This window comes from Schistocerca gregaria, chromosome 1 (genome assembly GCF_023897955.1).
Source record: "Schistocerca gregaria isolate iqSchGreg1 chromosome 1, iqSchGreg1.2, whole genome shotgun sequence".
Taxonomy (NCBI): domain Eukaryota; kingdom Metazoa; phylum Arthropoda; class Insecta; order Orthoptera; family Acrididae; genus Schistocerca; species Schistocerca gregaria.
This window is the reverse complement of record NC_064920.1, coordinates 99,469,512-99,488,859: the sequence shown is the minus strand read 5'-3', so window position 1 is coordinate 99,488,859 and position 19,348 is coordinate 99,469,512.

Genomic DNA, 19,348 nt, shown 5'->3' with positions numbered 1-19,348 from the left:
ATTACTTGAAGTGGGGTGGTCAATGGGTTGGGATGGTAATAGACATCGTCCCGAACGAGCAACATGACTCCACCATGAGCAGGAATACCGCCCGCTGGGGTGAGGTCAGACCGCAATAAGGTCAGTTGGGCGCTACTTGGTTTCCTGGTGACCACGGACGAGCGGACAGTGCAAGCGGAGCAGCAGTTGTAATTCCTCCTGATTTCATCAAATACCTCTTATGTTCCAATGTAAGAAAGCGATCGCTAGTCAGAAAAAAGGGGGAACAAAACGGGTGAAGAGGTGGTCACCTCAATGGCCGTGGAGGTCCAAGTTTCAAGGGAACAACGCTCCACCGGCGGGAGGCGGATCCTGTTCCATCGAGTCGTCGCCAGCTGCGGCCCAATTCCTGGGTTGCATAGGAGGGGCAGCATCATTCGCCGACGACCGGCCAGCTGAGGACCTGGTAGCAGAGCGCCCCTGCGAAACTGACGACAGCTGGGAGCACTGACTCACGGATGGAGCGTCAGACGAAACGCGCCGGGGTGGAGAGGGGATAAAGACCTCTTCTTCGAGGCCTTCTTGGAAGTCGATGAGGCACAGGGATGGTGGGCAGGACCCGAAGAAGGTCCTCACGCGCGGGGTCTGTTTTGGAACGCCGGATCTCGGAAGCTGGGGACCGGAACGTTCCACCGGTGGATGCCTGAGAAGAGGATCGCTTCTCAGGCAGTGGAGGGGGAGGAGGAGGAAGGGTGGCCCCTGGGGCACAGGTGTAGGGGCCGCAAGGGAGGATGATTAGGAACAGAGGTATTTTGGAGGCGGAGGCATGGAGGATGGAGAGCAGGAGAACCAGAACCAGAGACAGTACCTTACTTTTTAAGAGACTCGGTTGCAGAACGACCTGATACATGTTTACGTTTCATCGGCAAGACGTCCGCCCTATACCACCCACTTCGACCAGGGGCTCTCCTCACGGGCGCCACCCAGCCTCAGGAAGGGCCACCTGGCAGGATGACCGTTGCCAGGAGTCCTGATGCCATAAGGAGACGGGCATCGACTCCTTGGCTGAAGTGGGGAGATTGGAGCTCAGGCTTCGCCAGTACAGTCCCTGTGTTGTCAGGGGGCTACAACCTAGAGGTTACAACCCCACCACAATGGGCTGGCTACTGTGCTGGATTTCGGGTGCCATGGAAGGTGCATCATAATCGTAGGTGCAAATGGGGACGCACTATGTGTGTAACTTGTGCAACCGATCAGGCGTTTAGGTCCAATTTGATGCAGTTACAACGCCGTTACAATGCTGAGTGCCAAGGTCTTAGCGCACTGAGGACCAGTGATACACCACATAAGGCATTCTTCCCTAAAAGGCTCGTACTTCTGTATAATTTGGAAAAAGGTAGGTCAAACCCCAATTGGGACCATCACATGGAAGGCCGAAATGGTTGAAACTCCTCTTAGTCGCCTCTTACAACAGGCAGGAATACCTGAAGCCTATTATTACCCCGTACCCGCAGGGGGGATTTCACCTCTGACGACATACGACACTCCATGCTGGGGATATGCAGCTCCTACAAGACTGCACCGCATGCAGATCGTACACAACTAAGTGCTACGAAACATTAGCAACGCTCCACGTTACACACCCATTGTGGATCTTCACAACGAATACTCTAAGTATTCAAAAAACACGCCACACGACTATGGAGGATATCGAGACACTAACAATCGTTTCATCATTAATATGGGAGACTATTATCGCAACCACAGGTGGAAGTATAATTGGCCAAACACACTACTAGGTAGGACATAACCACCTATTCCAAGCTAACACAAACCCATAAGCGGCAACATCGGCTAGCCCCTACATATCAGCAACTTTGAATGGAAATACCAGCTCCTATAAACGCCAACCAACAGCTTACACCAGGGAAACCGACGAGCTCACCCACTGACGCATGAAGAAATCGCCTACATCACCCTACACTGAGCATCTGATAAGTAACCTACAGAAAAGATGATGAACCGAACTGTTGCAGGTTTGCCGAAGCTGACCGAGACATGTATCGACATACATGGTACCCAATACAAACGAAGATTACCCTCGCATGACCTGTCGCAGGCATGAAGACATCCGCTATTGCTCTTACCACCCGACCTCAATGTCGCAGAGGTTTCTTCCCTTGTCTCTAGCGTTGGCACTTTTTCCTTTGCTCTTCGAACCGCTACCATTAGTTCGTCTTTCGATCCATTCTATCTCCAGACGAGCTAATATTAATGGTTAACCAGACGTAGGAAAAAATTGCAGTACCCACATCCTGTGACACCTCAATTTGGTGGAAACTAACCCTTATGCAGAGATGGCAATAGTCCTTTCGAGTTGGCCATCATGCCGGTGTGGGCATGGAGAGGTTCCACCTCTTGTGGAAAAAAAAAATGGACAGGGGAACACAGGTTTGGTCTAAGGCACAAAACCTAGTACACGAAGATACTCTTCCATCGTCTACGTACTGAATAGAACTTCTTATGAACAGTGACAGTTTGAACGGAAATGATGATTATAATCTGAACAACACCTGGAGTAGAGCATTTTAGGCGCAGAGCCTAAAGGGGACTGGTGATAACAGGTATGGTCTCTTTCCCCTTTCGTCACTTGATTGCGGCGTGTTAGTGGACGTGGTCCCACAAGGCTCCGTTACAGATTTCCTGCGTTTGTGCATGTGAACTCCTCTCCCCCTTCTGACGTCACCGCTGGTATCATTCTAAGCGATGTCATCCAGTCTATGAGATGCCTTTTTTGTTATGGTTTTAGGGCGCAAAACTGCTACAGTCATTAGCGCCCAGTCTGTGACTTAGGGAAAGGCAGAAATGGGAACTAAACTCTAATATTGCAAAACTAAAAATACAAGGAAAGCTTTATAAAATCACTAGAGAAGGGGGTTGGTTGTCCCCCAAAGAGCTTCAAATGACTGACGTCATCTCACTGGCTAGCATAACGACTCTGAAGGACAGCTCGCCGATTGGACACCAGAGGTTCAGCAGTCTCAGTATAAAGGCTTTCCACAGGGCTGGTGTAAAAAGCTCCAGACACTAAACGTAATCCACGGTGGTGGATAGAGTCCAGACGTCGAAGAATAGACGGCCGAGCAAAGGAGAAAACTATGCTTCCATAGCCCAATTTCGAGCGCAGTAAGGCGCGATGAAGGTGGAGAAGGACCACTCGGTCCGCTCCCCAGGAGACAGCGAGCTGAAAGTTAGGAAATGTGGGAGGACCAGCACAGTTTTCTGTCAAACATAAGACCCAAGAATTTAGTGACGTCCGAAAACGCAAGTGACAGGTCCTAGATTTAAGGAAGGTGGAGGAAACTCCGTACGACGCCATAAATTAACACAAACAGTCTTACTGGGAGAAAAGCGATCGAGACATCCTTGAAGACGTCGTTCAAGAAGGCTCGTCCCTTGAGAGCTGCAGTAGATTGCAAAATCGTCCACAAAGAGGGCGCCCGAGGCATCAGGAAGGAGACAGTCCATAATTGGATTTATGGCAATGGCAAACAGTACAACACTTAGCACGGAGCCCTGGGGTACCTCGTTTTCTTGGGAGAAAGTACTGGAGAAAGTAGTGTTCACCCGCACTCTAAATGTGCGCTCTGCCATAAATTCGCGAAGAAAAAGGGTAGCCGACCTCGAAAGCCCCAAGAGAATAGTGTGCGGAGGATGCCCTTCTTCCAACAGGTAACGTATGCCCTCTCCAGATCAAAAAACATTGCTACTGTTTGCCGTTTCCGGAGATAATTGCTCGTCATGTAAGTGGAGAGAGTAAGAAGATGGTCAAATGCAGAACACTCCTTTCGGAAACCTCATTGGGCAGGTGTTAAAAGACTGCGTGACTCCAGCCACCAAGCTAAACGGCAATTTACCATATGCTCCGAGACTTTACATACTCGTGAGAGAAATGGGTCCATAACTAGAGGGAGTTTGTTTGTCCTTTCCTGGTTTCGTAACACGAACGACGATAGCTTCCCACCATCGTCTGGGAAAGGTAGTGTCAGTCGAAATTCGATTATTAAGGCGAAGGAGCTAACGCAGACTATGGGTCAATAAATGCAGCAACATTTGGATGTGGATACCATCCGATCCTGGGGCGGAGGAGCGACAGGAGTGTGCATGTTGGCGTTCTCGCATGGAGAAAACAGTAGTATAGCTTTCGCGATTTTGAGAGGAGAAGGCAAGAGGTTGCACTTCCGCTGCACGTTTCTTCCTGCGCGACAGTGAGCCCAGAGACCGGGGAGAAACAAAGCGCGCCAGATAACCTTCGAATCCGACTACAAACTTCCGTCGAGGGAGTGAAGGTGTTAAATGAGCTACTAAAGAAGTCCCGGCGTGCCTTCTTGCTATCGCGGATGACACGACGGCATCGCGCACGGAACTGCTTATAGCGGATACAGTTGACGAAAGTAGGATGGGGGCGGAAAACGCGAAGAGCACGTCGTTGCTCATGTATTGTGTCACGGCATGCTTTGTTCCACCAAGGAACTGGGGGGGGGGGGGGGGGTGGCAATTCGGGGGTGCGAGGTATTGAACGTTCCGCAGCTGTAAAGATAACGACTAATGTGAGTGACCTCATCGTCGACGCTAGGAAAGTGACGGTCATAGAATGTCGCTAGAGACGAGGAAAGAGTCCAATCGGCTTGGGCGAACTTCCAGTGTCACGGGCGCATATATGGCACTTGAGGCTGCAATCTAAGGACACATGGAAAGTGGTCATTCAAGAGTGTATCATCAAGGGCGAACCATTCGAAGCCCCGAGCTAGCGGAACAGTACCGACCGAAAGGTCCAAATGAGAGAAATTTGTCGTGGAGGCAGAGAAAAATGTAGGGTCCCCAGTGTTGAGGCAAACAAGATCCACTTGGTGGAAGACTACCAATCGTGAGCCACGCGTACAAGGATGCGGAGATCCCCAAAATGGGTGGTGGGCATTGAAGTCCCCAACAAGCAAATAGGAGGGGGGGGGGGGCTTGGTGTGGAAGCTGACCAAGAAGATGAAGGAGATCAGCTGGTGCCATTAGTGTGGACGATGAAATATATACAGTAAGAAGAGAGAAGGTGTATCCAGAAAGGGAAGGACAGACTGTGACAGCTTGGAAGAAGTGTTTAAGGGAATTGGGTGATAATGGGGACTATCATGGAGAAGAATCTTTAGTCCTCCATGGGCTGGAGTGCCTTCAACAGAAGGAAGACCAAATCAGACTGACTGAACATTGGGAAGAACAAAGCGGTCGTCGGGATGCAGCTTTGTTTCCTGAAGACAGACAAATACTGGCGGGTAGGATTGGAAGAGGATCGACAATTCATCCACATTGGCACGAATGCCGCGGATATTCCAGTGGATAAAGGACATACGGACGACAGAAAATGGAAGAATGTCACCAAGGTTTCCGTCAACTCAACGACTGCTCAGAGCTTGCGACCGAGAGTGTGGTATAGCACTCAGCCGAAGGCAGAAGATCCTGATCCATAGGTTGTTCAGGAGCAGCTCCTGCCACCAGCGATCGGCCGGTTGATCAGCCGCCAGCAGTGCGCCATGGCGCCACAAAAGACGGCCAAGTGTGGCTACTGCCAGCTGGTGCTGTAGATGAGAGACGCTATGGCGGAAAAGGAGAGAAACTGAGTTTCTTACTAGCCTTCTTGGAAACAGGATGATTATATGACGGAGGAACTGATGGTTGTGAAGTTGGAGTACGTAAAAAATATTCACGAGTAGGCTGTTTTTGGACGTCCAGGTTTCAGACTTTTGGGCTTGAGATTTAGCAGAACCCGATGAAGGGTAAGCCACGGAGCAGGCGAAAGTGCGGACGATGGACGGGCGATCTTTGCGCTGGCCGATCTGACTACTGTGGCACTAAAGGTGAGATCTTGAGTCTGCGTAGCCGCCTCCTTTGTTGGCCGGCAAGGGCAGTGGTGTATTTTTCCATCTGAGTCACAGTGGCCTTTCGACTGGCGAATGATTTTCGAGCAGCAAAGGTCGACACCTTTTCCTTCACTCTGACTTCCTGAATGAGGATTTCGTCTTTAAAAATTGGGAAATATCTAGAGGAAGCAGCGTGGTTACCCATACGGTTGATGCAACGAGGGGATGGAGGTGTACAAGCACCCTCATGGGCATCCTTTTCGCACATAACACATTTGGCCGGATTGGAACAGTACTGGTCGGTGTGATTGAACCGCTGACACCGATAGCAACGCGTAGGGTTTGGGATGTAAGGGCGAACGGAAATTATCTCATTGCCCACTTTGATTTTCGATTGGAGTTGAACTTTGTCAAATGTCCAGAAGACAATACGGGTTGGAACGATGTTCGTGTCAACGCTTTTCATAACTATGAACAGCCGTTACGCCATGGTCAGACAGGTAGTGTTGAATTTCCTCGTAGGACACTCCGTCGAGTGAGCGTGTATAAACGACCCCATGTGAGAAATTTAAAGTGCATTGTACTTCCACCCGGACAGGGAAGGTGTGTAGCAATGAAGTACGCAGCAATTTTTGTGCTTGGAGGGCACTGACCGTTTCTAACAACAAGGTGCCATTTTGTAATCTGGATCAAGACTCTACAGGACCTGCAATTGCGTCGACACCTTTCTGAATAATGAAAGAGTTGACTGTGGAGAAGTTGTGACCTTCGTCTGACCGAGAAACAACGAGGAACTGTGGCAGCAATGATGGAAGGACTCTCTGTGGCTGAGACTTATTGAACTTACGCTTGTGAGCAGACATAGTGGGAGATGAGGAAACCATTGCGAAAGTATCCCCATGATTACCGGCGTCTCTGATGGCGCGCTCCTACCTTGTGGGGACCCTCTCTGAGGGCACTCCCGCCATAGCTGATCGTTCATACCTCAGGTCACACCTCCCGAAAAACGGACGGAGGGACCAATCGATATTTTGGGAAAGTATCAGCGCGGGTAATCTCCCTGGGCCTGGCCGTTAGCAGAGGGTACGTACGTGTCCTACCTGTCTACCCTGGGCGGGGATTTAAGCGTTACCCCGTCACCAGCTACACATCAAAATGCGTGGTTGGGCATTCAGACACGCACAGGGAGGAAAAAGAGAAAGGAAAAAAAAACAAAGCGAAAGGAAAGAAGAGAGGTCTCAAACGCCGCAGCGGAGAAAAGGGCAAAGAGTAGAGGTAAGGAAAAGAGAAGGACAAAAGAAGGACGAAGATTTGCAAGCAGAGAAAGCAAAGAATGTGTTACATTGTCAAACGTCCTGTGCTCTTCATGGCAACTGGAAAGACCCTTTCCACATCAGGAATGACTCCACCCGGAATGCACACGGAGTGCACACTAGATTTCTTCCCCTCCTTAGGCTCCATATCCCTAAGGGCCCCATTAAGCGCCTGACATTGGAGCTCCCAACTACCAATAAGCCCACCCTCGGCAATTGCCCGGGCCTTGAAGGCTGAGAATCATCCTCTGAAACAGGGCAGGTAGCTGCATCTGGCTCAGCCAGAGGCAGTACCTGGAACCTGTTTGTCAGACGCACCGGGGAGGGTTTCTGACCAGCCTCCGGGATCTTTAGCAGCCTTGGATCGACCTCCCAATCAACCACAGCCGAGGGCTCAGCGCCACTGCGGGCAGCAACCGGGGCAACCACAGCGGCATACCGATCTGGGGACAGACGGGATGAGGTTGACATCCCTGTGATACCTAAGTCTGGCTCCCCACGGTGGTGCCCATTGGCAACAGCCTCAAGCTGCGCGACCGAGGTCAGCGCCGCTTGCAGCTGTGAGCGAAGGGATGTCAACTCAGCCCTCATCCGAACATAGTAGACCAGTGCATCTGTTCCACTGATTTGCCTTCAACTCTTTCGTTGTTCGTTAATGCTAGGTATTGAGTTTCTGTGAGACGTGTTTCTAAATACCGTCAGCTGAAGAATCAATAGCAGTTAACCCCGTTGCCGTATTGAACTTTCTATAACACAAAATTCCAGATTGTTTACCAGTACGTAGCTTGCCATATTTATCGAATAGTATGACAAAACTTAGAAATCCATAATCAGTTAAGTCCGTCAAAAATTAACTTAGGCCGGTCTTACTGTCCGCTCACCCTTCTCCCACCCCTTTCCGTTATCTTTCCAGGAAAGACCTAGGACGCACTGTCTCCCATGCGTGGATTCGCGTTCTTCAGTCACGCATGAAAAGGGCACGCATTAATACGCAGTGACATAGTACACAAAGTGAGGTATCTTATATTTTATGTGATATTTGGATTCCGTGTGTGGTAAGTGCAACGTTAGTACGTGGTGCATTTAGGAAATAGGGCCGGCAGATTACATCAATTAGTGGGACCGTCTCACTGCCCATTAGAGTACGCACGACTGTGTTCGCAGAAGTGATGTAGTTCCAGCAAATATTTGTTGTATCACATAGGCCAGTACGTTCATTCGCAGAAAAAACCATGCAGTTTTCATCCTGCGTTGAACGTTAATTTTGGGAGCATGCCGCTCTATGTAGTTCACCGGATTTGTATGTAACGTGTGTTATAAAAACCAGAGCATAACGAAAGAAAAATATTTCGAAACAATGTCACGAACTGCCGAGTAATATTACGCAAGGAAATGCTAAGTGCTTAGCTGCAGCATGTAGTATGAGAACTCTTACAGCTGGTAATATTTCAGGAGCATTCCGCCTTTGGCAGGCTAAAGACCAGCACCTCACTTCGAATAATGGTTTGGGAAGAGTCGAAACAAAACTGAAGTATCAAGTTCCGTCAGGCTCCAGATGTAGCGCCCTCCCTTAGCGCTCCTTGTCAGGATAACTGTGGATCTCATGTAGACAGCCTTGACGGAGAAGGTGGTTCTGCTGTTTTTGGCACCACTCTGCTTTTTTAGCGAAAAACAGCAAAACTTTTATCAAATAGCTTTCTATTGAAGGAGGTCATCAAGCGACTGAAACCTAAAAGTTCAGCTCCACTTAGGCTATATGGACTGCCTAAGTTCCACAAGGAAAATGTACCATTACGTCCAATTGTGAGTAATATTGGAGCACTCACGTACGAACTAGCAAAATTCTTGTCATCTTTGCTCAAACCAGTGATAGGGAAGTGTGCACATCACAAAGAATTCTAGTGATTTTATTAGCCGACTTCAGTTACTACAGTTGCAAAATAACGATTTATTTGTCATTCTTGATATGGTTCCTCTTTTCACACAGGTGCCTCTCGTGGGCTCACTACAGTTCATTGGCAATGTGTCTGGTGCACACATTACAGCGTTGTTTGAACACACTCTCTCCTCTACATATTTCGTATTAAACAACGAATTTTACTAACAATCTGATGATGTCGCCATGGGGTGTCCTTTGTCTCCCCTGGTGGCCAATCTTTTTATGTAAGATTTTGAGGCGAGAGCACTCGACTCCGCCACTTTTATACATACAGTATTTTGGCGATACCTTGACGACACTTATAGTGTGGCCTCATGGTCTGGACGGCCTCCAAGAATTTTTACGTCACATGAACTCCATACATGAGAACAAAATTTACCATGGAGATAGAAAAAGATAGTCGCTTGCCATTTTTAGACGTCCTGGTGGGACGTAAGAGTGATGGCACACTTGGTCACTCTGTGTACAGAAAGCTCACTCATACAGACCTTTATCTACAAGCTACTAGTTGCCACCATCCAGCACACACAATAGGTGTTCTCAAAAACATTGAACCACCGTGCCCGACCATCTCTGACGCGCACGGTTTTCAAGCAGAATTCTAAACCAATTCTTCAGAAATACTTTTTGCAGGTGTTCCAACTAGGCAAGTGAACGAAGTGATGCAGGCCTACAAACGAGAGAACAAGGAAGAGGAAGAGGCTTTCAGGTTGACTGCTTATCTGCCATTTATTGGAAATATTTCTTCAGAGATAGGCATAATATTGAGAAAGTATGAAGTGATAGTCATCTTTCGCCCTACTTCCAAAATTTCATCACTGGTTGGATCCGTTAATGACGACCTGGGCCTACGCATATCAGGTGTTTACACGACTCCATGTGAATGCAGCAAATCATATATAGGGCAAACGACACGAACTGTGCAGGAACTCATTGTGGGACACCAACGGCACACTCGCTTTCTCCAACCCATCAAGTCCGCAATCGCCGAACATGGTATTTCCACAGAACAATCCATCAATTACAACTATACAAAAATTTTGGCCCATACATCTTACTTTTGGAGCTCTATTATCAATTAATCTGTAGAAATAAGATTATCTGACAACGACACACTCATCAATCGAGATAGCTGTTATCAGCAAAACTCTGCTTGGAATCCTGTTATAGAGAAACTTCTTGGACGACGTAGTTACCTGCATAAAGATGAAAATCGACCTGATATCGATACTCCAAGCTTTCACCGTGGAGGGCGCGAGACGCTGCGCACGGAGTAGTTGTGAACGCGCACACTGAGCAGCGCCTGCTCAGTGTCATGTCTGTACGGTTTTAAATAGCAGACCTCAGCGCGCTCTCGCCAGTACTACTACTGTGGTACTCATCTGAAGATGGCCATCAGACTGTGCCTAAATATCGAGGCAGGACGTTACTGACATCCGGCAGTTCTCCCGGGTTTTTATGGACCTTTTATTTTTTATTCCTGATCCTAGTGTCTCTATGGCGTATTCTCTAGGCGATTCTCAACGTCCCAGTTTTTAGCTCTCCTCTCTTCCATCGATATGGATTGGGTTATAGTAGTTCCCGACTCTGGTCTTCATATCCTACTGTTTTGACATGGGCGCTTATGGACCCTAGTTGTTTTTGCGCCCTAAAACAGAACAAAAAAGCAGTTATGTCTTGAGGATGGCTTGGGTGCTAAGGAAAGGTAGCCCACAATAATTAGTAATAGGGACTCAACTACAAATGCGCCAAGGAAATCTAATACTCGTTTGGCAGTGGTGAGGCCGCAGGATGGCGGCAGTGTGAGATAATGAAGTCCACTTTCTGGATACATTTTCTGAGATATATCATCAACCCTTGTCAATGCAGTAGGATGGGTTCTATAAGTATTGCCTGTGGTATTTCAGACTGTGCCTAAATATCGTGGCAGGACGTTACTGACATCCTGCAGTTCTCCCGTGTTTTTATGGACCTTTAATTTTTTTTTCCTGATCCTAGTTTCTCTATGGCGTAATCTGTAGGCCATTCTCAACGTCCCAGTTTTTAGCTCTCCTCTCTTCCATCGATATGGATTGGGTTATAGTAGTTTCCGACTCTGGTCTTCATATTCTACTGTTTTGACATGGGCGCTTATGGACCCTAGTTGTTTTTGCGCCCTAAAACAGAACAAAAAAGCAGTTATCTCTTGAGGATGACTTGGGTGCTGAGGAAAGGTAGCCCACAATAATTAGTAATATGGACTCAACTACAAATGCGCCAAGGAAATCTAATACTCGTTTGGCAGTGGTGAGGCCGCAGGATGGCGGCAGTGTGAGATAATGGAGTCCACTTTCTGGATACATTTTCTGAGATATATCATCAACCCTAGTCCATGCAGTAGGATGGGTTCAATAAGTATTGCATGTGGTATTTCAAGGCGTTGCGGGTAGCATAAAACGTAGTGGCAGGGTCAGCTGAATCAACCTGTGTGTGTGTAGTGACTGCTGCTCCTGATACGCCCGAAGAAACTAACACTACACATATGATAGTATATTTACGCCTTGATGGTATTTTACGATATATCTAATACGTGTTTAGTGTTTATGCAACCTAGGTCATACTTTTTGCAGGAATGAAGCTAATGCTGTAAGCCGCGACGGTGACGGACGGGCAAGCACTACAAAAGTGGTGTGCGACAAGGTGGGCATTTGGGTTGGAAGAGAAGCTTATGCGGATAGCTGGCGTAAAGCAGAAATCCTGGTTAGAGTCTCCACCCGGCCAAAGTTTTCACTCGTCGCCACTGAATTATTTCAAAGCCCTCATGCAGTTGAGGTCGACATTTCTCTTTCATCACGTATTTTTAGTATCCAGACGCTACCGTTGTTATTTTAACTCGACTATAAAACACAGTCCTACGTATTGTATTCATAAAATTTTGCAACATTTCTTCTTCGTATTTTAAATCAAGGACATTCTCCAAAGACGCTTAGGAAATCTACATTGATTTCCCTGCTACATCTTAAACTGCACCAACAAGTAAAGTAAGAATTATTGTTTGTTACTGTTTTCATGTAAGTTCTTCGGATACTTTGTAACGTTAAATTCCCTTCATCAAAACATGTAACCGATGTCAATTACGATGCACCTGATGTACATTCAATGATATTGATAACTTCAGCAAACAAGCATTCAAAGTTAGTAAGGGAAAAGCAGCGAGAGTGCCTTCATAATACAGTTCTTCGTTCAGGGAATAACAACTCCAATTGAAAAAAAATATGGATCCCAGTGGCGGACGCAGGTGAGAAGTCGCTCCTGTTGTTCATAAGTGGTAGGTTGCCAGCATTGCACTGCGATGGTGTCATTGCCCATTTTAGTGCAAGCAACGCACCGCAGTCTAGTGAGTGTTCTGCAGTCTTACCACATCTGCCTGTGCAAACAAAATTTTCCATAATTTTAAACGTTTATAATCTAATCAGCGTGAGATGTAGATAAAATGGAATATAAAACTTATCTTACATTTTAGCACTGGCCCACTATAGCAAGATTACTTCCCGTTTAAATTGTACCGAGCGAGGTGGCGCAGTGGTTAGCACACTGGACTCGCATTCGGGAGGACGACGGTTCAATCCCGTCTCCGGCCTTCCTGATTTAGGTTTTCCGTGATTTCCCTAAATAGTTTCAGGCAAATGTCGGGATGGTTCCTTTGAAAGGGCACAGCCAATTTCCTTCCCTACCTCGAGCTTGCGCTCCGTCTCTCATTACCTCGTTGTCGACGGGACGTTAAACACTAACCACCACCACCACCGTTTAAATTGTCTCTAATGAGCCTTCCGGAAATCAGACTTATCTAATTATCTTTTAGAACTGAAAGGAATGTATAATACAGTTGTATTCTCCACAACAAAATGGTTCAAATGTCTCTGAACAATTTGGGACAACGTCTGAGGTCATCAGTCCACTAGAACTTAGAACTACTTAAGCCTAACCAACCTGAAGACATCACACACATCCATGTCCGAGGCAGGATTCGAACCTGCGACCGTAGCGGTCGTGCGGTTCCAGACTGTAGCGCCTAGAACCACTCGGCCATTCAGGCCGGCCCTTCTCCACAACACCCTTTGATATTCTACATAATCAATTGAAATGTTATATTTTAAGAACTGTTACCTAGATTCAAGGTATTAAACAAGAATTTTTTGTGACTTTTACCGAAAGTTCTTTTCACAAACTGTAGTTATTATACAAAAGTAAGGTAATGTCCTGCTATGGTGGTCATGTGTAGTGGAACAAGTATAAGCCGTATCTGAGATACGGAATAAAAAGAAATATCTAGAGTTGTGGTCCAACTTGTGTGTCGGAATCGTAATGTACTACAGAATACTGGCACATGCAAGCCGTAATTCTCTCCAGTAATTAGTTTCCAACTAATAGTAGTTGCTGATGGTTGTGCCATGCACTACCTTCGCTACGTGACAACATGACAGCATCCACACACAGTAGCTTCTGTTAAATACACAATATGCTGAAGCACTAAAGGCAGTATAGCACGTATTAGAGATTATGAGAAAAAATAATTCACTGATCACGTTTACTTGAAACGCAGATTCACAACGCTATTATGCTTGGCAATCACACATCACAAAACTGCTGGTACAGTAACAAGAAAGAACAACTGTAACTAAATACGTGTGACGTAGTGACCCGACAATTAATTCCAGTTGTAAATGGACTGGTGCAAAGTGGAGGGATTCTTTTAATGTGCAGCTCAGTTAAGCCCTTAGCGCAGGTGACATGCGAACAGTGTGCCGTCGTTTGTTTTGGAATCATACGGGCGAGCCATCTCCGATGTACACGAAAATAAAGTAATTCTGTTGCAGCGAGATGATGCTCAACCTGATACGAGAGACGTTTCTCATCCTCATTTTCGATCCTATGTTTTGAACCAGCACTGGCTAAGCTTTGTGTTGATGATGTTTTGCCATATAAGCTATACAGGAATTTTCCACAATAACGCCCTCAGTCACAATTATTTTGTGTTTTATTATACGATGCACTTCAGAGCCAGTGTGTCCGTGTTCAGTTGCCAATCACCTAATACAAAATTTAGATTTGCTCTTGAGTGAGGTGAAATGCGTTTTCCTGTTATGAGGAAGTTAAATATTAGGTTTCGTATTTCGTGAATCGAGGGCGGTAATTAATGAGGAACACTGAAGAACAGTGAGAAACTTATCTATGGTAGGAAGGGTATTTTTCCGTTCCAAACACACCATACGTTGTGTCGTTAATGTAACGAGATGCGAGACGACAGAATGGAAGCACTTGAGAGTTCACGATGTCCAGCAACAGATGGCCGGAGTGTGCCAGAATCTATAATTTTGGATGGGTGCATATGAGGCCTGAAGGTTGCATGCTGAAGTGCCGAATCTGGTAGCGAAAGTAGCTTCTTAATTTGCACAGCTGTTCGGCGAATTTCTTTGTTAAACATTTGACCAGCCGCAGTCCACGGTCACAATGTATCAGCAGAGGATACTTTGAAATGTTAAGTTCCCTTCATCAAAATATTTTCCGTGGTGACCTCAAAACGTTAGAAATGTTCTTTTGCGATTGGCAGGTAATATCTCCAGCGTTTTTTCCGCCGTTTTTTATGATTTTCCTCGCTATTCATGAAATGCAAAACCTAACATGACAGCCGCAGAAAAAAGACATTCTGACAATCATAGTTTTGTCAGTACACTGTCTTAGTATCTGTAATAAAGTTCCCGGATTTACAGCTCCCAGTGATGTTCTTGTGCTCAAATTATTCCTGAGACCGAAAGATGGCTGAAACCCGATGTGAAGAGCCATGAGATATTTCGCGAGTCATGGAATATATATCGGAAAAGCCGGTGAATTATTCACTGCAGTTGCCAAAAATATCTCTCTCTCTCGAGATCGAAGTTGAATGTAACAGTGAAGTTAGGTGTTCGCGTATAACACGCATATGTGAAACCATGTTAATTGTTGGATCTATTTACCTGCTACCCGATTCTGCTTTGACGGTTCTGGAATCATTAAAAGAAACACTGTAGTCAGTAGCAGGTAAATACTCAGATGATGCATTACTAGTTGGAGGCGAGTATGGACTGGTATGTCTATGGCTTTACTGGGGAGTACAGATAGGTAGTCGAGCGAAATTCATTTGAACACTTTTCCTGAAAACGTGACTTGGCAGCTAGCTCGGCAGCCAACACGCATTGGAAATATCTTAGACCTTGTAGAAACGAACAGGCTGGACCTTATCGACAACGTTAGTACAGAAACGGGGATTAGCTATAATGATGTTATAGCAACTACGATTACGTAAGTTAATAAATCAGTCAAAAAGGCTAGCAGAGTCAGCCTGCTAGACAGAGCAGATAAGCATTTATTAGTACCTCACTTAGACAGTGAGATGATATTTAGTTCCAGTAATATGGATGAAGAGGAATTGTGAGTAAAGTCTAAACTCATTGTAAAGTTGCAGAGTTATATGCCTACTAAGTTGATTAAGGGGGGTGGGGGGTTGGGCGTCAAACGGGGCGACTTTGAGCAGAAGAGGCACCACAGGACATTTTAATTTCCACTGTCTATACTTCTACAAGTAAATTTATCAAACTGTCAGCATGACCAGGATGGATTCAGGATTCACACTCTTAGCAGCGGAAGTTAAAAACATAACAATTTCATCATTTTCTCACTTAATAATGGCGACATTTGTTGCTATATGTACACTTTTGTTCATACGTAAGAGAGATTGTTCGATAAATTTTCACAGAATACCAACCATACTTACAGGTGTCAAACTCTAGAATCTAATTTATGAAAAAATTAATGAGCTGCTACGTTTTAAAAATTATGTTAACAAAAAATCTAATTTTGTTGACAATTATTTTTATCACTGTTTTAATAGAATTGGAAAATTCTAGAGTTTCATACACCTGTATGTATGGTTTGCATGCTGTGCCAAATTCATCGAAGAATCTCTTACTTGTGAAGAAAACTGTACCTCTAGCAACAAATGCAGCCAACTGTAAGTGAAACAATGATGAATACTGAATCCTTCCTGGTCATGATAAGCGAACGCGCAAATCACGATCAGCGAAGTCCAGTACTGGTTCTTGCCATTGTGGGAAAATCTACAGCGTATGTTCGAAGCTTAAAACAGCTATCACCGGCGCGCCTTAGCAAAACGAAAGGCAGGGAAGCCAAGAAAATTGTGGTCCTATGCGAAATCACGAAGCGGGTCTAAGGCTTCCATTGAGTCCCTCTTTGACAGGTCTTGTGTGGCAGTAGAAGATAGCAAAATGAAATCCTAAATTTTAAATTTTACGTTCAAGAAATCGTTCAAAGAACAGAACCGTACAAAAATACCGCAATTTGACCATCTGGCAGACGCTCGCACGGACGTCATGGCAATAAACTTCACTGACAGAGAGAAACAACTGAAAGATTTGAAAGCAAATACATCACCAGGTCCGGATGTAAGTCGTATTCGCTGTTACGAAGAGTACGTCACGGAATGGGCCCACTGTGTGGCGTGCATTTAACGTGAATCTCTCTGCCAGAAGAAAGTCCCAAGTTAATGTAATAAAAGCGCATTTATCTTTAGTGTACCAGATGGATACAGGAATGTATCCGCAGAATTATACACAAATATCCCTAACTTTGGTTTTTGGCAAAGTCCTTGAACATGTTCTCATTTCGAATGTAGTGAACTTCCTGAAGACTGAGAAGCTGATGTCCACGAATCAGCATGGTTTCAGACAGCACTGCTCGTGCGAAACTGAACTTGCCCTTTTATCACGGGATATTCTGCAAACTATGGATGAACGTCAAAAGCTAGATTGCTTGTTTTTAGATCTCCGGAAAATATTTGACTGTGCCGCAGTGTAGGTTGTTAACGAAGGTACCAGCATATGAAGTATGTTCACAGATATATGAGCGGCTCGAAGACTTCTTAAATAACAGACCCCAGAATGAAACTTCCTGGCAGAATAAAACTGCGTGCCGGACCGAGATTCGAACTCGGGACCTTTCCTTTCGCGGGGAAGTGCTCTACCAACTGAGCTACACAAGCACGACTCCCGCCCCGTCTTCACAGCTTTACTACTGCCAGCGAAAGGTATAGGTACCGAGTCGAGTCTCGGTCCGGCACACAGTTTTAATTTGCCAGGAAGTTTATCAGCGCACACTCCGCTGCGGAGTGAAAATCTCATTCTGGAGACCACAGAATGTTGTTCTCAACGTCGAGCGTTCAGAGACAAGAAAAACTTCTAAACTGTAGGGTGAGGTGTCTAAGTTGTGTGAATGTAGGATGAGACAAGGAGGACAAAATTTCTAGTTTGTGTATGACAGCTAGCTCTAAGTGTGGAGAAATGTGAATGCGGATGAACAGGAAAAACAAACCTGTAATGTTCGGATGAGTATTTCTAGTGTCCCGCTTGTGACAGTCAAGCCATTTAAATATCTCATCCTAACGGTGCAAAGCGATATGAAATGGAGAGAGCATATATCAGCTGTAGGGAAGGCGAAGGATCGACTTCGATTTCTGGAGAGAATTTTAGAAACGAGTGGTTCACCGGTGAATATGCAACTTGTTCTTGAGACCATTTGCCCTTTAGTTCTTTGAGCCTTTCGAGTTGGTAGGGGAAGACTCGGGTGTTCCTTGGCTGGAGGAACGTAGAATGTCTTCACCGAAGTACTACTAATGTTCTTTCTGGCCTGCTGGTCGTGTAGCTCGTCACCTTCGTCCCTTGAGTCTGGTGGCTTGTGCACGGCTGATCGGTGGGTCTTCGGTGCTACCTTGACACTGAGCGATTTCAACCCCTCAGATCTGCATTTGAGCTCTCACGTCTGCATTGCCCTGTTCTCCATGGGGAGACATGAAGCAAGAAGAGTGCTCTAAGTGCCAGACGGTAGAACGCAGGGTTTGCGACTAAGTAATAACTTGCGAGTGACTGGGTAAGAAACTTTTTCGTTTAGCCAGGTCCCCTGGACAGCTCTGTACAGGACGCGACGTGGGCGCCATTTCAGTTGACGCAACAGGCAGGAGGAGGCAGACAATCGTTGTCGTGCAGATCCCTACCACAGACGATATTTGGCCATTTATCGGGAAGACGTTCCTGTGTGGTTTGAAGCGATGACACTGGTAGCGTATCGAGTTCGGAATGTGTGGTCTCACTGTCATGAATTCCTAGCCTTCTTTGATCTTGGACGGAAGCACAACTCTATTGAACACGAGAAAAGGAGTGCATGTGGGCACGAAGGATTTGTCTACCTTTTCCATCACGAAACCCTGTTCGTAAATCTACGTTGGGATTTGGGCCTCAGTCAGACCGTCGAGCAGTATCGTGTAGGTAAAACCATGGGAAGAATTCAGGGTTCTATGGGCCTCGAAATGAACTGGATAGCCGTGGGGAAGTGAACCGGCAAACAGTAGTAGTCTCCAAAATCGGAGTGCCATTCCATAAACGAGAGGATTTCACAGAGCCAGCAATTGCATCAACACATCTCTGAATAATAAACGTGTTTACCATTCTGAAGGACTGTCTTCAGTGCGTGAAAAGACGAGGAACCTTTGTGCAGGTGAGGGTCAATCATGATCATACCGTTTGGGAGACGCTGATTGTGATGATTGGCTCATTGCAAGAAATTTCCCCATGATTGCTTTTGTCTTCGATTGCGCGCTCCCCCCATCATAGGGCCCCTTCACAATTGGGCATACACGCCTTAGGTGATTGTTCACACCTGAGATCACACCTACCGAACATCTGGCAGAGAGACCAATCGACATTTCGCTAAGGTAGCAGCTCAGGCAGCAACTCTTACCTGGACCGACCCGTTCTGTTCCAGGGCGTTTGAGCGAACCCTACCTGTTTACTCAAGGGTTAGACCTCAGAAGCGCACAGGGAGGAAGAAAACGAGGATGGATAGGCGAGACTTCTTATGTCAGCTACCGACAATGCAGAATCCCAGTAACACCCCAGTTGTGTTCCCATGGGAGGGCAAAAAGAATCAAGAGGATAGACATGCAGCACGGGAGGGGACGGATGCTGTAAAGATTGGTGCACGATGGGAGCCAAATACGAACTTACCGTGGGGATGTAACAATTTTAAGACAAATATTTACTGAACCTAATGATGAGAGCACGAGTTGATTTGATTTTTGTGTTTCATCTGCAGTTGGAGCATGTGAGTATTGTTAGTAACTA